The following is a 20,189-nucleotide window of genomic DNA, read 5'->3' on the forward strand; positions in this document are numbered from 1 at the left end:
GCCCGCCAGGCGTCCCGGGAACGGGCGGTGCGGACTTCCCGGGCCGGGGTCCCGGACGGCCCGATGCCCGGAACGGCCCGGGCCATGGCCCGTCCCTGGGACGGGCGGGGCGACGGCCCGCCAGGCGTCCCGGGACGGCGGGGCGACGGCCCCCGCCAGGCGTCCCCGGGACGGGCGGCGACCGGCCCTCCAGCCGTCCCGGGACGGGCGGGGCCGACGGCCCGCCCAGGCGTCCCGGGTGCCGTGGCCCGTTAGGGGCGGGACGGGCCCTCCAGGCGTGGCCCGGGACGGGCCCCCCGGGCGACTGGGCCCAGGCCCAGGCGTCCCGGGACGGGCGGGGGCGACGGCCCGCCGGGCGTCCCGGGAACGGGCGGGCGACGGCCCGCCAGGCGTCCCGGGACGGGCGGCGACGGCCCGCCCAGGCTCCCCCGGGACGGGCGGGGACGGCCCGCCAGGCGTCCCGGGACGGGCGGGCGAACGGCCCGCCAGGCGCCCGGGACGGGCGGGCGGGACGGCCCGCCGGGCGTCCCGGGGGCCGGGTGGCGACGGCCCCGCCAGGCTCCCGGGACGGGCGGGCTACCCCGGCCCTCCAGGCGTCCCGGACGGGGGGTGGGAACGGCCCGCCAGGCGTCCCGGGACGGGCGGTGGCGACGGCCCCGCCAGGGCCGTCCCGGGACGGGCGGGCGACTGCCCGCCAGGCGTCCCGGGGACGGGCGGGGAGCGACGCCGCCAGGCGTCCCGGGACGGGCCCGGCCGACGGCCCGCCCAGGCGTCCCGGGACGGGCGGGCGACGGCCCGCCAGGCGTCCGGGAACCGGGCGGCGAACGGCCGCCAGGCGGTCCCGGTGACCGGGCGGGCGACGGCCCGCCAGGCGTTTCCCGGGACGGGCGGGGCGCGACGGCCCGCCAGGCTCCCGGTACGGGCGGGCGACGGCCCACCAGTTCCGTCCCGGGACGGGCGGCGCGACGGCCCGCCAGGCGTCCCGGGAACGGGCGGGAGCGGCCCGCCGGCTCCCGGAACGGGCGGGGGGCGCGGCCCGCCAGGGGCGTCCCGGGACGGCGGGCGACGGCCCGCCAGGCGTCCCGGACGTGCGGGAGAACCTACGGCCCGCCAGAGCTCCCGGGACGGGCGGTGCACGCCCGCCAGACGTCCCGTGACGGCGGGCGACGCCCGCCAGAGCGTCCCGGGGACGGGCTGGCCGACGGCCCCCAGGCGTCCCGGGACGGGGCGGGCGACGCTGCGCCAGGCGTCCCGTGACGGCGGGCCGACGGCCCGCCAGGGTCGGGACGGGCGGGCGACGGCCCGCCAGGCGTCCGGGACGGGAGGGCGGGCGACGGCCGCCAGGCGTCCCGGGACGGGCGGCGACGGCCCGCCAGGGCGGTCCCGACGGGCGGGCGACGGCCCGCCAGGCGTCCGGGCCGGGTCGGGGCGGGCGACGGGCGCCGCGTTCCCGGGACGGCGGGAGCGACGGCCCGCCAGGCGGTCCCGGGACGGGGGCGTACGGCGCCAGGCGTCCCGGGACGGGCGGCGACGCCCGACAGGGCGGGGTCCGGACGCCCCCGGGCGGACGGGGACCGGCCCCCAGGCGTCCCGGGACGGGCGGGCGACGGCCCGCGGCGTCCCGACGGCGGGCGACGGCCCGCCTGGCGTCCGGGAGGGAGGGGACGGCCCGCCAGGCGTCCCGGGTCGGGCGGGCGACGGCCCGCCTGGCGTCCCGGGAACGGGCGGGCGACGGACCGCCTGGCGTCCCGGGACGGGCGGCGACGGCCCGCCTGGCGTCCCGGGACGGGCGGGCGACGGCCCGCCTGGCGTAAACCGGGGACGGGCGTCGACGGCGCCTGGCGTCCCGGGACGGCGGGCGACGGCCCGCCAGGTGTCCCGGGAGGACGGGTGACGGCCCGCCTGGTGTCACGGGACGGGCGGGGGGCGAGGCCTGCCAGGTTTGTCCGCGACGGGTGGGGGGCGTGTCCCGCGAGCTTTCTCGGAGACGGGTGGCGAGGCCTGGCCAGGTGTCCGGGATAGGTGGGTAGATGCCCTGTCTCCCGTCCAGGGACTGGGTGGGTGAGGCCCGCAAGGTGTTCTGGGAATGGGTGGCGATCCCCACCAGAAGTTCTCGGACGGGCAGGCGAGGCCTGCTCTCCTAGGACTCTTGTCTGGCCTTGCCCTTCCGTCCCGGGACACCTGGAGGGCCTCGCCTGCCCGTCCTTTGACACCTGGTTGGCTTCGGCTGTCAGTCCCGGGATACCTGGTGGGTCTCACCCACCCGTTCCGGGAACGTGCGAGCGAGGCCCGCCAGGTGTCATGGCGGTGTCCTGGGATGGGTGGGCGAGTCACGCTAGGTGTCTGGGGAACGGGCAATCCCCACCAGGAGTCCCTGGATGGTCAGGTAAGGCCTGCAATTGGGCCACTTAATGCGACACATTTGTGTGAATGCACCCTTGTTGTTTGTTATTACACTATAAAAAGTAACTCCTTTTTAAGGTGCCCCGGGATGGGCGGGATAGGCCCGGCAGGTGTCCAGGGACAGGCGGGTGAGGCCCGGCAGGTGTCCCAGGGACGGGCGGGTGAGCCCACCAGTTTTCCCAGGGCGGGCCGGCGAGGCCCTTGTTGTTTGTTTATTACACTTATAAAAGTAATTACTTTTAGGTTACTCTCTCTCTCTCTCTCTCTCTCTCTCCATTTTCTTTACTGTACATCTAAATTGCCCAGCATAAGATGGAGATAAACGGAAAATATATCATTAATGAGTTATGCGTAGTGGTACCACTTCCAGTCAAGGATTCCACAGTTCCCCCCCAATCCTCCCCATCCTCTTTAGCAATGTGACACTCATTATAGCGATTACACGGTGGATGCGTCTGTCCACATCGCTACGGGTTATTCCGAGACTTACTGTCAATTAAGGCAAAGAGGTAGGTTCTCCAGCAAACTATCTAATTCCTGTTATAAAACGATAATCATCCTGTGCTCTCTCGCTAGTGAGAACATCCGGTCTGGCGACGTATTCGCTGGAATGATAACTATAACAATATAGTGGTTATTGATTGATGGTGGTGTAGTACACCGCTCTAAAGCATAATGAGAGAAGAAGTGTTTTGGTACTATGGCACACAATAGTTCGTTCCCTCCGCTGATCCAGAGCGGACACGAATCCGCGACGATGAAACCCCGAAGCAATTGAATAAGTAACTAATTAAGCACCCAACAGATGTCGCACCGTCAGGCCAAGGAAGGATGAGTAGGAAGCAGGTATTTTTCTTGAACAAAGAGTAAAGTTCCTGTGAGGGAGACCATTGATCTTATTTTAACCAAATTGTTCCCCACACCTGACTTTATATATTGTAATTTTAATTATGAATCTTTTAAAACACTTTCAGAATTAGCCGTGCTGGACACGGCCTTTGTTTTTAGTAGGCAGCGTTTTAAACAGATCGATGGGATGGCGATGGGGTCTCCCCTCGGCCCCACCTTTGCCAACATTTTCATGTGTTCCCTGGAGGAACAAGTGATGGAGGAGTGCCCCTTGTCCTTCTGTCCCTTATTTTACGCCAGGTATATAGACGACACATCCGTTCTATTGAAAAATGAATATGATGCTGACAGATTCCTAAACCTAGCCAACAACTTCCATAATAATATTAATTTTACTATTGAAAAAGAACAAGACGGTAAGTTGGCTTTCTTTGATGTTTTAGTTACTAAGGACAATGATCATTTTAACACGACCATTTTCAGGAAAAGTACATTCACCGGACTCGGCTCCAATTTTTATAGTTCTTGTTTTATTAATTTTAAAATTAATTCTGTGCATACCTTGGTACATCGGGCTCTGTCTCTAACTTCTAATTGGCTCTCTTTTCATTCTGAAATTCTCTTCCTTAAGCAGTACTTCCGTAACAACTGTTTCCCTGCCCATCTAGTACTTAAGGTTATTAAGAAAGTTCTTGATAAAAAAACTTGCACCCTTAATACCTAAATGTAACGTACCTAAACTTACTATATATGCAAGCTTTTGTTTTTTACCCACCAATCAAAACTTTGCCAAGCAGTGTGCTAAAATTATTGAAAAACATATTGGTGCTCTAAGTATCAAACTAATTCCGAAAAATCCTAAAACTATTGGCTCTTTGTTTCCCTTCAAGGATCGGCTCTGTCCTTTGATGACGTCGGGCGTCGTATATGAGTACAAGTGCCCCGGATGTAGTTCCGGGAATTACGTTAGTTCGACTCGGCGTCTTCTCAAGGTCAGGGCCGATTCTCACATGGGCGTGAGTTATCGTACGGGCTGCAGATTGTCTAATCCCGAACTTTCCAATATAAGATCGCACGCTAGAAGTTGCAAGACATCGATCAAAGATGACAACTTCAAAATAATTGGCCAAGTCAAGGAACCTGGAGAACTGCTTCTCTTGGAAAGTCTGCTAATAAAAAGAATTGTACCTACGTTAAATTGCCAATCATCGGCTGTTCTCCTGTTCATAGCATAACTGGCTTGTTTGTTTATATTTGTCCGCCTTCTTTTTTTGTTCTTGTGTACTCTTTTAGTGTGTTTGTCTGTCATTTTGAGAGGTGCGCCTTACTCTTCATTTTAACTTCATTTTTACCTTTATTTTTTTCTTTATTGAGTTTTTTAAGGATCATTTTAAGCTTTCTTGGTTTTTGTAATGTGTAAATGTATTTAAGTGTGATTCAGTATTTAAGTTTAACTTAGTTTCCATTTAAGTTTTCTTATGCTTTATATATGTTTTTCTTTTAAAAAATTATTGTGCTCGGATGCTCCTTTTTATATAGATGTCCTGATGATGTGACCATGGGTCAAGAAACGCGTTGGCAATAAATGTATCTAATGGATGTGTATATGTTCCTGCGCCTTCTCCTGCCTACTATAGTACCCTTTGATGTGATGGATATATATATATATATATTATATATATATATATATATATATATATATATATATGAATCTCTTTTCACAGTAATGCAACAGTATAATATGAAGATAAACGGCCCGTAAAACACTATTTCAACGTTGTAACCATATTTTTCGAGCACTTCCTTCTGTGCTCCTGATCACTGGTAAAATATGGACATAGGATGTCTTGTATATATACAAAAACATATGTAGTGTGGCAGTAAATCTCTGTTGGTGACCCAGGAAGGGTGGAAATTAAACTATTCCATGGTGATTTCTGGCCTCATTAACTCCCGTCTGGCGACTCGTCCAGTGGTCGGATGTTCTTGGACACCTGCTATAGGATTAGTTTGTCGATGTCATCCGATATCCAGTGTCCTCCTGACAGGTTCATATTGTTGGTTTGATTGATGATAGCAGATTCCAGCATTTTCCTTTTGTACGGACAGCTACTTTTGAAAATCAGCTCCGCCCCACTCTAGTTCATAGTATGGCCTTGTCCCTAATATGTAGGAAAATCCCCGAGTTCTCTGTTGCATATCGCACTGATCTTTTGTGTTCTGCTAAACTTTGCGAGATGGATCTACCGGTGTCCCCAACGTAAATCTCATTACAATTGCTACACGTGTCTTGTAAACCCCGGCTTCTTCTTCTCTTTTATTTAGGTATACGTTAATGAGCGAACTCCCGATGGATTTGAGATAATGGAAAATAAATGGATTATTATACCTGAGGTGTTCTGTGGCTTTTTGAATGCTTTCATCGCATGGAATTTTCAATTTATCGCTAAAGACTATTTGTCTATTGGGAGTGGGACCTCTATAGTATATTGTGTTCTCTTTATTTATAGCCTTCTCGATAATGTATGGTAGGTAAAGCAGTTGCATTAGGTGTTGGCGGATCGTGTTGAATTCTTTATCTACGTACCCATTTGAAATCATTCTAAGCCCCGCGAGGAATAGGTTGCACCCGACCATGGTATTTACGGATACATCGTGGTAACTTAGGAAATGAATATATGAAACAACGAAAAGTTGGTTTCCTGTGTTCAGTGAATGCATATCTATTCTGCTCTCTTATGATTAGTACGTCCAGGAACGGCAATTTCCCGTCCTTTTCCCATTATGTTTTAAATTTTATAGTCGGAACTAGCGAATTTAGTTGATTGAAAAATGCATTGAAATCTCCCCAGCTATCATCCCAGTAAGTAAAAATATCATCTACGTATCTAAGCCAGACCCTGTTGCGGGGTTTGATAGAGCACAAAATTTCTGTTTCAAAATATTCCATGTGTAGTTTTGCTAGAAGGGGGAATAGGGGACTGCCCATGCTACAACCTATGTTTATAAAAATTACCATTGAAAGAGAACACCTTGTTAGTTACACAGAGGTTGATTAGTTTTATCATTTGTCAATACTAAGAGGACGAGTCGCGAGACGGGAGTTAATGAGGCCAAATATCACCAGGGAATAGTTTAATTTCCACCCTACCTGTGTCACCAACAGAGACTTACTGCCACACCTACTTATGTTTTTGTATATATAATCTTGTAAGACACTCCTATGTCCCATATTTTACTAGTGATCGGAGCACAGAAGAAAGTACTCGAAATATGTGGTTGCAACGTTAAAATAGTTTTTTTATGGGCATTTTAGCTTCATGCACGCACACACACACACAAACACACAAATATAAATATATATATATATATATATATATATATATATATATATGTATGTATGTATATATATATATATGTGTGTGTGTGCGTGTGTGTGTGTGTGTGTGTGTGTGTGTGTGTGTATAATCAGTTTGTGTTTGTCTACCTCAATAACGTAAGTCGTAAGTGAACTGAAAATTTTGCTAATTTGCTGCTATAGATGTTAGTTTTTGTATAAGAGGTGTCTTGCAGATTACAGAGCAACACCAATAACGCTGTTGGGGAAAGATTTGTATCGATCTTGTAAACAGTCGTGTCTGTTGATTAGATACGATAATCTAAAGGAAATATTAAAAAAAATTTAAAAAAAAACATGATTACTGAATTCCTAAGAGCTTTTATCTTAATTATTTCTTCACATATTTCTTAACTGCACATTACTACACTCAAGCCCAGTAGCGTCAAACAACAAAAACTTTCACGCTCACCACCTTAATTAGCGATATTAGATTATGGAGACTTTACTCTTTGTTCAAGAAAAATACCTTCCTTAGCCTGACGGTGCGACATCTGTTGGGTGCTAAATTAGTTACTTGTTCAACTGCTTCGGGGTTTCATAGTCGCGGATTCGTGTTCGCTCTGGATCAGGGCGGGGGGACGAACGTTTTTTGTGCGCCATAGTACATCCCTGTCCTCGCAAATTCCCGCATAGCTCTAGATTTTACGTGAAAAGTATAACTTAGACCACAGTTAGGTTTATGCTAATAGTATCTTCTAAGTTATTTTAATCGGCTCCAAAGCGAGAAAAGGTCATTTTTCCTATAAATACCACTGTAAACGAAGTAAAATAACCAAATCTATTGATATCTATAGATAAATTATCCATTACAGCTCTAAAAATGTGAATTTGTTCGGGTACAAAGTCCATATCTCGAGAGCTACCGGTCATGAATATGTTTACAATAGTTTTTCGTCGTCTCTTCGGGTTAGATTTCTTATTTTCTACGACGCAACAAGACCCGTTTTCTATAATAGAATACGCAGAAATTCTCATTTGGAATTAAAAAAAAAACTAATTTTCTTGATTTTCATAGATAAACTTAACAAATTTCTGGGACCATTTTCTCTCATAACGGAACTTGTGGGGGGGGGGGGGGGGGGGTGGAACTATACGGGAATTTAACGCCATTTTTCATATTATTTAAAAGCTTAGTTTAACAAAATCTACGGCCGCCATGATGGATGATGACGTCGTCATATGTTGGGTGTTCCGTGTTTGTCACTTAACCCCTCACACAAGCCCCCAAATGGACTCCCCCCTTACCGAAAAAGTCCCCCCTTTACATTAAGAGTCCAACTTTCTTATTTAGCATTGAGAGGAAACGGGAATTATGTCGATACGTAATGGTGTTCCCAATGGTAGTCCGTTGTCAGCTTAGAGTCAGTTTTCGAGGTTAAGCTGGTTACGTTTTTTATCTCCTGCTGTGGACATATTACCTCCTCGAGGCATTGCGGTGCTGGTTTCAAGTACAAAAAAATTCATATCCTTAAATTGTAAATATTTTTGGTTTAAATTAAAACGTACATCTTAATTTAATGGATTTTATTTGCCTTCATTTTACATTATCTTTACTCAGTTACAACTATTAATGAACAGAGTTTCGCTACACACATTTTCACTTATTCAAACTTTCAACTACACAACCATTGTAGTAAATGGAATATAGTCAAGCTAGTTTTGGTGCTATCCCCTCAGAACGACACTAATTATGACGTTCTTGGCGACGTAAACTCCATTGGTTAAATATATGACGTCACCAGACCGTGGTTATACCTATGACTTCATTGACAATTATATGACCACTAAGTTCTTGGTGACGTAATCACCGTGGTTATATCTACGACGTATAAAGTTATGACGTTCTTGGTGACGTCACCAGACCGTGGTTACACCGATGATGTTTCCAACTAAATCTCCATAACGTCACCAATCCGTAGCTTTTCGTCATTTTTTGTACGCGCTCCAATAACTTTTAAAACAAACCATTCTTAAGAGTTTCCCCTTAATCTTCGGCATAATCCATAATAATTTGTTTGTTTGTATGGTGCTTTCACGTTGCAAAATGGACCAGTGGTTATTCAGCAACAGGACCAACGGCTTTACGTGACTTCCGAACCACGTCGAGAGTGAACTTCTATCACCAGAAATACACATCTCTCACTCCTCAATGGAATGGCCGAGAATCGAACCCGCGACCACAGAGGGTTCGATTCTCGGCCATTCCATTGAGGAGTGAGAGATGTGTATTATAACAGAACTTTCTATTGGCCTCATAATTATCCCGATGCCATTTCTAACAGCTTTTAGTCGTAGCTCTAAACCTTCTATTGGCCATTTTGGTAGGCAAGGATTACTATTGGCCTTTTTTTCCGTTGGCTTTTTACATCGATACGAACCTTTCTATTGACTTGTTCCATAAATACTGAACTTTCTATTGGCGGTCATTTGTAACCTCTTTTGGATCTTAGCCGTGACTTACGTGACTTGAGCATACCAATTTAGGCCTGAGAGAGAGAGAGAGAGAAATTTTTAAATTGAAGTTGTTAAATACTAAAATGAGGGAGAGGAGATGAGGGGGGGGGGGGGGGTGGGGGGGGGGGGGGGGTGGGAGCACAGAGGATGGAGGAACCAGTGTTATAGATACAGAATACATAAGAGATTATTAAGGAAAATGAAGATGGTAAATCACCAGATTATTAAAAGCTATATGTGAAGAGAAATTTGTTTTGATTGTTTGGAACCAGTGGTTATTCAGCAACGGAACCAACGGCTTTACGTGACTTCCGAACCACGTCGAGAGTGAACTTTTACCACCACAAATACACATCTCTCACTCCTCAATGGAATGGCCGAGAATCGAACCCAAGACCAACGAGGTGGGACGCTAATACCATACCAACCACGCCGCTGAGGCGCTTGGAAGAAATGCCAATGGACTGGAAGGAGAGTCTAATGGTATACAGGAGATGGCGATGTCATGGATTGTGGTAACTACAGAGGAATTAAACTAACAGAGTATGGATTGAAAGTTTTAAGACAGAAGACTGGATGACAGATTAAGTGGGTAAAGATCGGGAAACAGCAGTGTGGATTCATATGAGAGGAAGAGGGACAGAGATGCCATCTTCATAAGATAGCTACATGAAAAGAGGCTTCAGGGAAACCAGGAGCTCTATCGTACAATCATAGACGTAGAGAAATCATATCTTAGAATCCCGAGAAGTGATGTTTTGGTGTTTAAGGAAAAGAAGTCCCAGAAAAGTTGGCTAGGCTGGTCGAGCTGAAATATAAAAGATCATGCATAAGTGATGATGCAGTTGGGGAAAACAGAAAACTTTGAAGTTAGTGTTGGACTACACCAGGGGTCAGCATTAAGCCCATTTTTGTTTGTGCTGGTACACTGATGATCTGGTGATTACTGCTGATAATGAGGACGACCTACAGGAGGAGTCTTTAGAGAGGAGTGTCTTAAAGGTGAATGTGAAAAGCCAAGAGGGAGGATGTGAGGCTGAAGTTGACAGTAGGATAAAAGCTGCATGGGGTAAGTGGAGAGAGGTAGCTGGAGTGGTATGTGTTAAGAAAATGCCACTCAAGCTAAAAGTCAAGACATATAACACAAGTGGTAAGACCAGTGTTAATGTATGGAGCAGAAACATGGGCTCAAAGAAGAAAAGAGGAAGTAAAGCTTGAGAGAACAGAGATGAGAACGCTGAGGTGGATTATGGGTATATCACTGCATGAGACTAGAAAACGATGAAATAAGAAGGGCAGGCAGGCTTCGTAGAGAGGTGATAAGAGTGTCACGATTGAGATGGTACGGGCCATATGTTGAGGATGGATGACGAATAGAGTGAAGAGGGCTTGGGAGGAACCTGTTAGAGGAAGATCGAGAGGGAGACAGAGAATTAGATGGTGAAGGAAGATATGGAGAAAAGTAGTTTGGTGGAGGATGATGCTGTTGTATAACCATTAAGGGCATAGACCTAAAGATGACAGAGTTGCTGTTGCTATAACCATGAATGACAAAGACCTGAAGACATTGCATTGCTGTTGCTATAACCATACATGAAGATATGACATTTGCCATTGTTCGTGCCAACCTAAACTCCTTTTGTTACCTCGTATTCAACTTGAGAAGACACACACACATTATTACCGGAGTAGGAAATCCTGGTCCCTGAGAGAGAGAGAGAGAGAGAGAGAGAGAGAGAGGAGAGAGAGTTTCCTGGTCCCTGAGAGAGAGAGACGAGAGAAGAATTTCCTGCCGGTCCCATGAGAGAGAGAGAGAGAAAGGAGAGAGAAGAGAGAGGAGCGAGAGCGGAGAGAGGAGAGAGATGAGCGAGAGAAGGGAGAGGCAAATGTATTTAATTGATAGAGAGAGAGAGAGAGAGAGAGAGAGAGAGAGAGAGCAAAAATGTATTTATTTACCATCAATTAAACACAAGATACATTTATTTAAAAAAACAATGAAACGATATATGCATAACTAATGACCCTTAATTCTTAAGCCACATAACCTTTCACGTAACAAACGTTTACAAAGTGAATTGTTTTACCACATACATATTTGTAATCGTAATATTGTAAGTCTTCACACACTTTTTATTTTATCCATAAATGAAAAGCATGAAAGCCTTTTCCTACAGTACTAACACAACACCTTAACTACTCGGCCTAAATCGTGCGTAGTATCAAGTCCCAGTATACCATAGTCCACTGTAGATGAAAAAGAAACGGCTATTTATTGTCAAACTAAAAAATATAAGTGATTCTGACAAATTTCTTCAAATTATTTGTTTCCAATACATAATGTAAGTTGTTGGCTGAAAGATGTACAATCTCTCAAGATATGTCCGAGTTAAGTCTTCACTTGAATCCTGGGATTACGTCATAAAGGTTATTCTTACACGAATGTGACCAATGTGAAGATGGGGTCATATTACTTAAATGGAGAACACCATAGCACAACAGTACATTGTTGTTTTAGTCTGTCATTGCCATTTTCCACAACAGCACTTGTGGTTAAGATCAGAATAAGGCCAATTTGTGCGCAAGTTATGGATTTGTATATGGAAAAAATTACATTGCTTACTCACAAAACCTGGTTAAACTAAGCAGGAGGGAACTTAGTTACTCAAATGCAAGCAGGTGTAACATGCCAAAAGAGACCAAGGGAAAACTCATAGGATATATAAGCAAAAAGAAAGAGCAGGCTCCAAAGGTAAAATGCGTTATATAATGCAAACCCTACCAAAGAAAAGTGAATGAATTCTGAAAGGTACGATGCACGAAATCCTCTAGAGACAGGAAAGTTTACTAGGGCTATGAAATGATGGAGAAGCTCTTGGAACTGTGGAATCCAAGGTAAATGAAACATCTCTATAGGTAGCGCAACCAACGTCAGAGAATAGTCAGTGAAAAAAAAACCTAATAAAAACAATCACAAAAAATTTGTTAACTGACCAGGATAAGCAGCAGTAAGAGCTGTAATTGCTAAAATAGCAAGACTTTTAAAACTTCAAAAAATAAAATAAACAATATCGGGAAGTGAACACTGATAAAACAAAATAACCAAAAGAGTATTAACAAATCCACCAACTGTTTAACCAGACCACAGAGTTGACATTTGTAACTCTTCAGAAGGACGGCTTGATGGGTATGTTCTTGAAGAACATCTTAAGCTTTTATACAAGACATGAAACTCGTAAAATTTCATGACTAGATAACAAAAATTGTTGAACTTGCACAAACAGATGACCAATTCACTAGAAAGAGGTACTGAACCAATAAAAAAAGAAGCAAAGTTGAACTGGGTCATACACATCACACATATTCCCTGTCACAAAGACCCAACAAAATATGGAATGGATACTGTCTGGGTTAAGTTCTTGGCCAGGGAAAGGAAGAAAGGATATCACCGAGTCAGAGGAAGATGCTGACAGTCATAGAAAAGGACACTGAACTTGGAAAAGTAGGAAGACTGGAAAGAGAAAAGTTGCTCAACCCATGGATGAAGGGATATCTGAAACTGACAAAAGGCCACAATCTCTTAGAAGCTGATCACTTCCAGAGAGGTTTATCAAGGAGTTCCATCCCACTGTTACAGAAAACGATACCAGTTCTTGAACGGACAAAATGTATGATCTTAACGGGTATTATTGTACTGTACAAGATGACAATGGTTGTAAATACTTATCAAGAAAGAGAAATAGCAATAAACTATGTATAATAAAAATGGAATTACCTGTCCAGAGAATGTGAATTTTGGATTCCACAATCAGAAGAATCATAGGGACATGAAATATCTTAATTTACCAATTCCAGAATGGAACAGAATACAAAATTTAGGCCAAAGCCCAACCACTGGCACCTATGAGGTCATTCAGTGCCTAAACAAATGAGAGAAGGCAAAGCCTTATTGATAATGTTTACCAGGATGATTATCAGTAACCTTGAGAGGGCCCTATACGATGATGTCACACAACACATAAATAAGGCTAAGTTAAAAAGTTTCTATATAAACCACAGTAGATTACAGTGTCTATGATGCCACACAGCACACAATAAGGCTAAACGTTAATAGGTTTCTATGTAAACCAAAGCAAGTCCAACCCAGAAGGAACATTTTGACATACAGAACAAAATATTTCTAAAATGCATTGACTCATTCATACCCAGCTAACAACGTCTTTTAAAAAGAAAACCATAATTACTCATAAATCGCCACTGATATTTTCAATGTTACTAAAATGTCCTCAGGAGCCAACAAAGTAAAGATTCAACTATCCCAAAATACTGTAAATTGCTCCTTACACTAAAAACAGATAAGGTAATTTATAACTTAAGACACTTTACAATTATACAGTTTGTTTGTTTTGTTTGTATGGTGCTTTTATGTTGCACGAACCAGTGGTTATTCAGCAACGGGACCAACGGCTTTACGTGACTTCCGAACCACGTTCGAGAGTGAACTTCTATCACCAGAAATACACATCTCTCACTCCTCAACGGAATGGCCGAGAATCGAACCAAGACCTCAAAGACACTATTAGACCCTTGCAAACCTTGTCTAAGGATATATACTTATATTATTCCACCTAGCCTGTAAGGTATGTTTTTTTAAACAGAAATTTTGAATCCTATCTAAAAAATTGTGATTGTCAAAAACTTGAAAAACTTGCAAATGAGTCACTGCAAAATGAAGACACTGCCACAATTCGGTCCCGTAACTAGACATTAAACATCGACAATTCACAGAATATTTTCACTTAACATTATAATCAGACTGTTCCCATTTTATTGCCTTTAGTTTTCTTCACAGGAGAACCAAGTGCTAAAACACAATGCCTACTTCTGTACCTTAGAAACAGCAAACAATGGATATATATATGCAATTTTTTAAGTAAATGAAAATAGAACACAGCAAAGCTAAAGCAATTTCATTGGGGTTGAAGGGACACTGAACAAGAACCCTTTAGTACCATCTACAGTAAAACTATGTTAATCACACCGTCATTAGTAGCTCCCAGCAGGGGAATCTTAGATAAAAAAACTACAGTTACCTATTGGCCAAAAACCAACAATGCAAGATAGAAACTTAATGACTTATAAGCTACCTCGTGCATTTTGGATAAAGGCACGACGCAAAGACACACAAATACGAGACTTCGGATTCTGGCAAAACATAGGCAGCAGAGGGTGACAGCGAGACTTGGGAGAAGGCCCAAGAAAATAAAAGTCAGAAGCAGTGATGCAGTGCTTCAAGATTCTTCTAAATGAAGTGAAACTGATCTGAGATACAGGATAGATACGAATGAGGTACCAACGGTGAAAATATCTGAAAAAATTAGGAGAGTCCTTCACGATAATGTCACCAAAAAAAATTTCACCAAAAACAGAACTGAACTCAAATACATGAAAAATACATTCCTATTTCAAAATGAGCACATAATCTCATAGCCTATGTGGCATAGAAGGCAATGCCAATAATTACATGAAAAGTACTTTCAAAGTATATCAATGAAAACAAGTGGGAAACGAGAATGAAAAGGTGCAAGGCCCTTTTAAAAGTTTACTATATAGGAGATGGCCCTAAATTATACATATGTAAGGGCTAAGGCAACTCACTGTAATGTGTACATACAGAGGAGGAAGACTGCTGAAAGTGTACTAAAGTACAGGCAGTAGATATTCAAGGTAATGAAAAGAAGTTATACATTAGTGTACCTTAGAACAGCACTGAACAGAGTATGTACTGAGACCAGCCATTAGGTGAGGACATGAAAGACCCACTGAACAAGCACTGTTATTTCATCAATATAACTTTTGAGTGAATACTGTGGACGATACTCAACCAAGAACGTGAGAACACTGTCCACCACGGATCATCACTGAGCCCATCAGGAAGATCACTAGGTGTTGACAACTTAATCAGAGAGAGATGTCTCAAAATAACCTTTGCAAGATGAAAGACTAGAATGGAAAGCTGATGACTGAAAACCAAAGCAAACATAATTATGCAAGGAACCACATGAGAGATCAAGATAAAAATGCACAAAATTACAAGACAAGAGAAAAGTCTATGTATCTAACCTCAAGTGAGCCTGACTTGGAATGTGAGTAGGGTGTAAAATACAAGCAGGGAATTTACTCCACAGTCCTAACCGTTTAAGGATGCACAAAAAGACCATCTTAAAATTGGCCTGGGTAGATACAAGATGAAGGTATAACCTGGACCCCAGCACAATATATATGTACTAAGGATTCCCTTTGATGTCCATTCGACCCCAAAAGCAGTGACATGTGTTCTTTGTCAATTCCCAACAGCGTCTTCTCAGTTTGCCGTCTAACTTCTGTAAATTTACCTTCTTATTCAAAATCAAATCCTTGACAGAAGTCTAAAGAATTTTGGTGTGACTCAATGAGCTCATTCAATACTACCTTATGATAATGACCATCTAACTTTATGGAAAGCGTAAGACTCCAATTGCTCTGTTTGGACAGATTTTATAAGTAATGTCGCTTTTACTGTACTGCTCCAACATACTCCAGCAAATTGTACAGTAATACCATTCAAGTATCACTTGCAAAACCATGGTTAGGTTGTAAAAACTAGAATACATAACGGTAACTTTTTTCCTAGATTCTGCTGGTGTGTCCAGCAGTGCTGATGCAAAGAAGACTCCTATACTCGGTTTTTTCCATCTGTCCACCCGCCTGTGGTGTTTGCGTATGGTAACACTGCGTCCCGGCTTTAGAGTTATATTCAGCTTCCACTCAACAATAATAATAATATCCTGTTTGCTAAAAGGGGATTTTTGTATTCGATACAGTAGCCTCTTTCACACACCTCAAAAACAAGTGCCTCAGCGCATCTTGACAGCAACTTTCGTTATTTTGGAAGGCTATCATAAACCAGCTATACCAAAAGCCAAGCTTAGAGAACAAAGTTGTGCAGTGACCAACCTGTTTAAGAAAACAAAACGCAACAGCTATGCTAGCACAGATGCCACAAAACAGCACTTTATTCTTACATGCAATATGATGCAAAGTACTGCTTTAATACAGAAATGTAGAGCAGTTGTAGTACATACGATTTTGTTTTTCCAAAGTCCCTACACTTCTCCTGGTGAAGACTGATCATAACAAAGGTCCCAAACATTATTCTTTGCTATTTGCCACTTCTGGAATCCGGTGAGTCACAGAATTATCTGGTTTGTACCTATGCATTTTGTAATAATGTATCAAGCCAAACACTGGGGCACTTTGACCTTTCAGCACTTAGAGAGTAAGGCCCCGTCCACACAGTCGAACTTTGGTCGACAAACTTTTGTCCGATGTGACGTCAGAAGCGGAGAAATAGCGAGAAAAGTCAGAACCTTGCCGCGGTTTCTCCGCTTCTGACGTCACATCGAACAAAGTTCGTCGAGCAAAGCTCGGCCGTGTGGACGGGCCTAAGATAAGGAGATCCAGAAAAGTCCCAAAGTTCCATTGGAACTGTAACTATGACAAGCTTGGAACAATGTTTAGCCTGACTAATGAGTACCATCGTCCAGAAAGTTGGCTTCAAAGATTTCGTATTAAATGTGGGATGATAACTGCAGCATAGAAACCCCTTGAGTATAAGGTATAACCTAGGTCAATTCGGGTTATAACCTGCAAAAAATGCAATAACCTTGCAAAAGTCATTACATGAGGCCATTTTGATTCCTAATAGCAATCATACTAACCAAATATCTTAGGCTGCAACTTGGAAACAATTTTCGGTCAACTTCTTAAATGGAATGTGGTCCATGGTTGATGCATGGGAGCACTTGCAAAGATTTACTGTTGCAACTTGAGAAATGTCTCTGCTGTGATGGTCCACATCAAAAATTCGATCTGGGAAAAAAATGCCAACATAAAATACTGTGACATATAACAGCTTGAAATAAAGTGAATTGTAACACTCACTGATTTTGATATCTTAAAAAAAAACACGTTTCAGGTGTCATTTCTGATTTCAAGAGAAAATTACAACCGACATTATGAAAATCATGAGAAAATCCACATTTCCTTTGCTATTTACACTAGAAAAACCCTTTTGGACAACTTACCAAACTTAGGAGAAGGGCATAACCCTGTCCTTTTAGTATCGGTTTGGGACAGGATGTTTACCTCACCAAAGTGCCAGCGGATATCTGACTTCTCTCTCGGTTCTCTCTGATTAGCAGTTCCAGCTGCACGGGAGCAAGGGCGCTTTCCGACATGATTAAGAAATGTCAGCCTGCGAAGGAAGTCACCAGATATAAAGTTTTAAACCCTGCAAGATACCTCAAACTACAAGCTGGACAGTTATGTTACTGAAAATCCTACGTATAGGATATCATAAGCCCACAGCATGACAAATGTTAACCCTATGGAACATCGTAAGTCCACAGCATAAACGGATGTTAGTCTATGGGACATAGTAAGTCCATGGCATAACAGATGTTAATCCTATGGGACATTGTAAGTCCATCGCATAATGGATATCAATCCTATGGGACATCGTAAGTCTACAGGATGGAAAGTCCTACAGCCTTAATATTAAAAAAAAAAAAAAAAAAAACTGACAAAGTCAACATATCCTACAGGATCTCTAGATATATACATGAAGGTCCTTGGCACAGAATTGTACTACTCTATCCTTCAGAATGATCTTCATAGCTTCCTGGCATGTTTCAATCTTATAGGATGCTTGGACTAAGTCAAGTGCATGTCCTCTAATTCAAATCCTGTAGGATATTTTGACATGTCTAACCCTTCCTGAACTCAGTTTTAAGTCTTTAAATTATAAAAGGTAGATCTAGGGCACTTATCCGCGGTGGCCGCCCTAGACTATGGCAGTTGCGGTTTTTCTATGCAGTCTTACCTACCTGAACAAGAATTTTAAGTAATATTTATTCGGACGACTTGTAATTAAACCCCAGGGGCCAGTACTGAACACGGCGAAATACATTGGACGCCCCAATCCCTAGTGGATGTCGTATCCACGGTTACGTTCCTTGCCGTCCATGCGGACTGCTTCTGTAGAAATACCTTGAAAGGCGTAATAGGAGAATACTGAGGATAGAGGAAAGATGGAAGCGAATATGAAAGGCAGAGGGGCAGTAAAAGGCATGAAAGGAGTTGCGGCCACTAGGGACCACGTGACGATGCAAAGAACCTTAAATAATGCCTACAGTGCTTTGCACGAGGCGCACAGACAAAGCTAAGCCCCTACGAAGAAATTCCTATGAGCCTAAGGTAAGGTTACTAGGCTACGATTACCAGCCTGACATTTGATTCGTTAATACTAATAGGCCATTCTACAATAGGCCCTTGAAATAAGCAAATTTTCACTGAAAAACCATCAAATTGGACCATAAATTTCCCCAAAATCACATTAAAAATAAAAGTAAATCGAAATATATCTATTTATGTCATTAATAAACCCAATGAATCATATTTTTCGTGAATATACCTATTATTTAAGTTTATATTTTTGGTAAATACTATATACTTTTGTCATAAATATATTTAGGATTATTTTTACCATTAAAAATACCCTGATATAAATATATATATATGACAAAAAGGGTCAAATACTGACTTTCGTAAATGACTAGCCCTGACCTCGACATATCCGCCATATTGGTTTAAATAAATCAAATAAACCCAATAAATTCACTCATAGGAAAGTAGTCTTATCAGAGAACGATTACCCTAAGGTACCCCATTAAAAAAGACCGGCACAAGTTTCAGGTCATTTTAAGCGATTATATACGCCACTTTTACCACATACATATGTCATGGAATCGTTAAAATATAGTTTTGCTGATTGTTATTTGTGGCTTACAGATCGTTTCGAGGAGGAGGAGGAGTGGCGAAAATTGAGAAAATATGATCACGAATTTACGATGACAGGTGTCACGTTAGACAGCTAGATGGCAGATGGAGGAGGAACCGAGGAAGACGGTGGCAGTGTGACCAGATGGATTATTCGGGAAGACCTTCGGCTCGTAAAATAATAGTTATTTTTCATAATTATTATATAATTATCGCCAATTATGATGTATTATTTTCTATATTATATAATATTTTATTTATGGCTATTATATATCAAAGCTTTTATTATATATTTAAGGTACGGTACTGGTTAATTAAAGACTTAAGGTACGGATTGACGGAGGGTTAGAGGCACACCCGTATCTGGCAATACTGCTAAACTTTATGCTATACGCAATTCTTTATTGAATTAAAAATACAAAAAATCTTATATAACTATATATATATTAGTATATATATACATATTATATATATATCTATATATATATATATATATAATATATATCAACTTTATTAAAAATAAATATTAAAAATTATCTATAACTCAATTTTGTAAATAAAAGAGTTATTTTTATGCAACTCTAGACGCATAGAGACTGATTTAATATTTCGTGAACGACTCTCTCTCTCTCTCTCTTCAGCTTTACGATATATAACAATACTAAAATGATGCAACCAGCAACTGTACGAGAGAGAGAGAGAGAGAGAGGATTGAATCCAAGCCCCTCTTGACATCTTTTTCTCACCCCCTCTCTCAGGATATCTCTTCCGAAGGGCAATTTCGTTTGAAGTGTCCCAATATTTAAGCTTCGATATGGGCCAATGGGAAGGCTCTCTCTCTCTCTCTCTCTCTCTCTCTCTCTCTCTCTTCAGGAATAGCTTTAATCAAGGGAAATATATTCATAAATAACAACTAATACATAGTAAATATTCTCTTTAGGTCAATATAGGACAGTGGATGTGTTAGACTATAGGCCAATAATTATTTTTTTTCCAGATCACGAAGGTCTGTAGAGACATAGTCTCATATCTAGGCCTACTTTGTGTTTTTTTATGTATTATTTTTATTTTTACCCATTTAATCTTCCTTTACAGCTGTTCAAACTCCTCCAACTTGGATTTGTTGCCCTCAAAGTTTAATAATACTGAGTCAGCTACATATATATATATATATAAATATATATATATATATATATATATATATATA

At 43.4% G+C, this 20,189-nt stretch overlaps 1 protein-coding gene across 2 annotated transcripts in view; it reads right to left on the minus strand.

The window, feature by feature from the left end:
• Positions 1–20,189, minus strand: part of LOC135204790 (uncharacterized) — a 75,597-nt gene that overhangs the window by 41,764 nt on the left and 13,644 nt on the right. The window lies entirely within an intron of this gene.

This window comes from Macrobrachium nipponense, chromosome 47 (genome assembly GCF_015104395.2).
Source record: "Macrobrachium nipponense isolate FS-2020 chromosome 47, ASM1510439v2, whole genome shotgun sequence".
Taxonomy (NCBI): Eukaryota; Metazoa; Arthropoda; class Malacostraca; order Decapoda; family Palaemonidae; genus Macrobrachium; species Macrobrachium nipponense.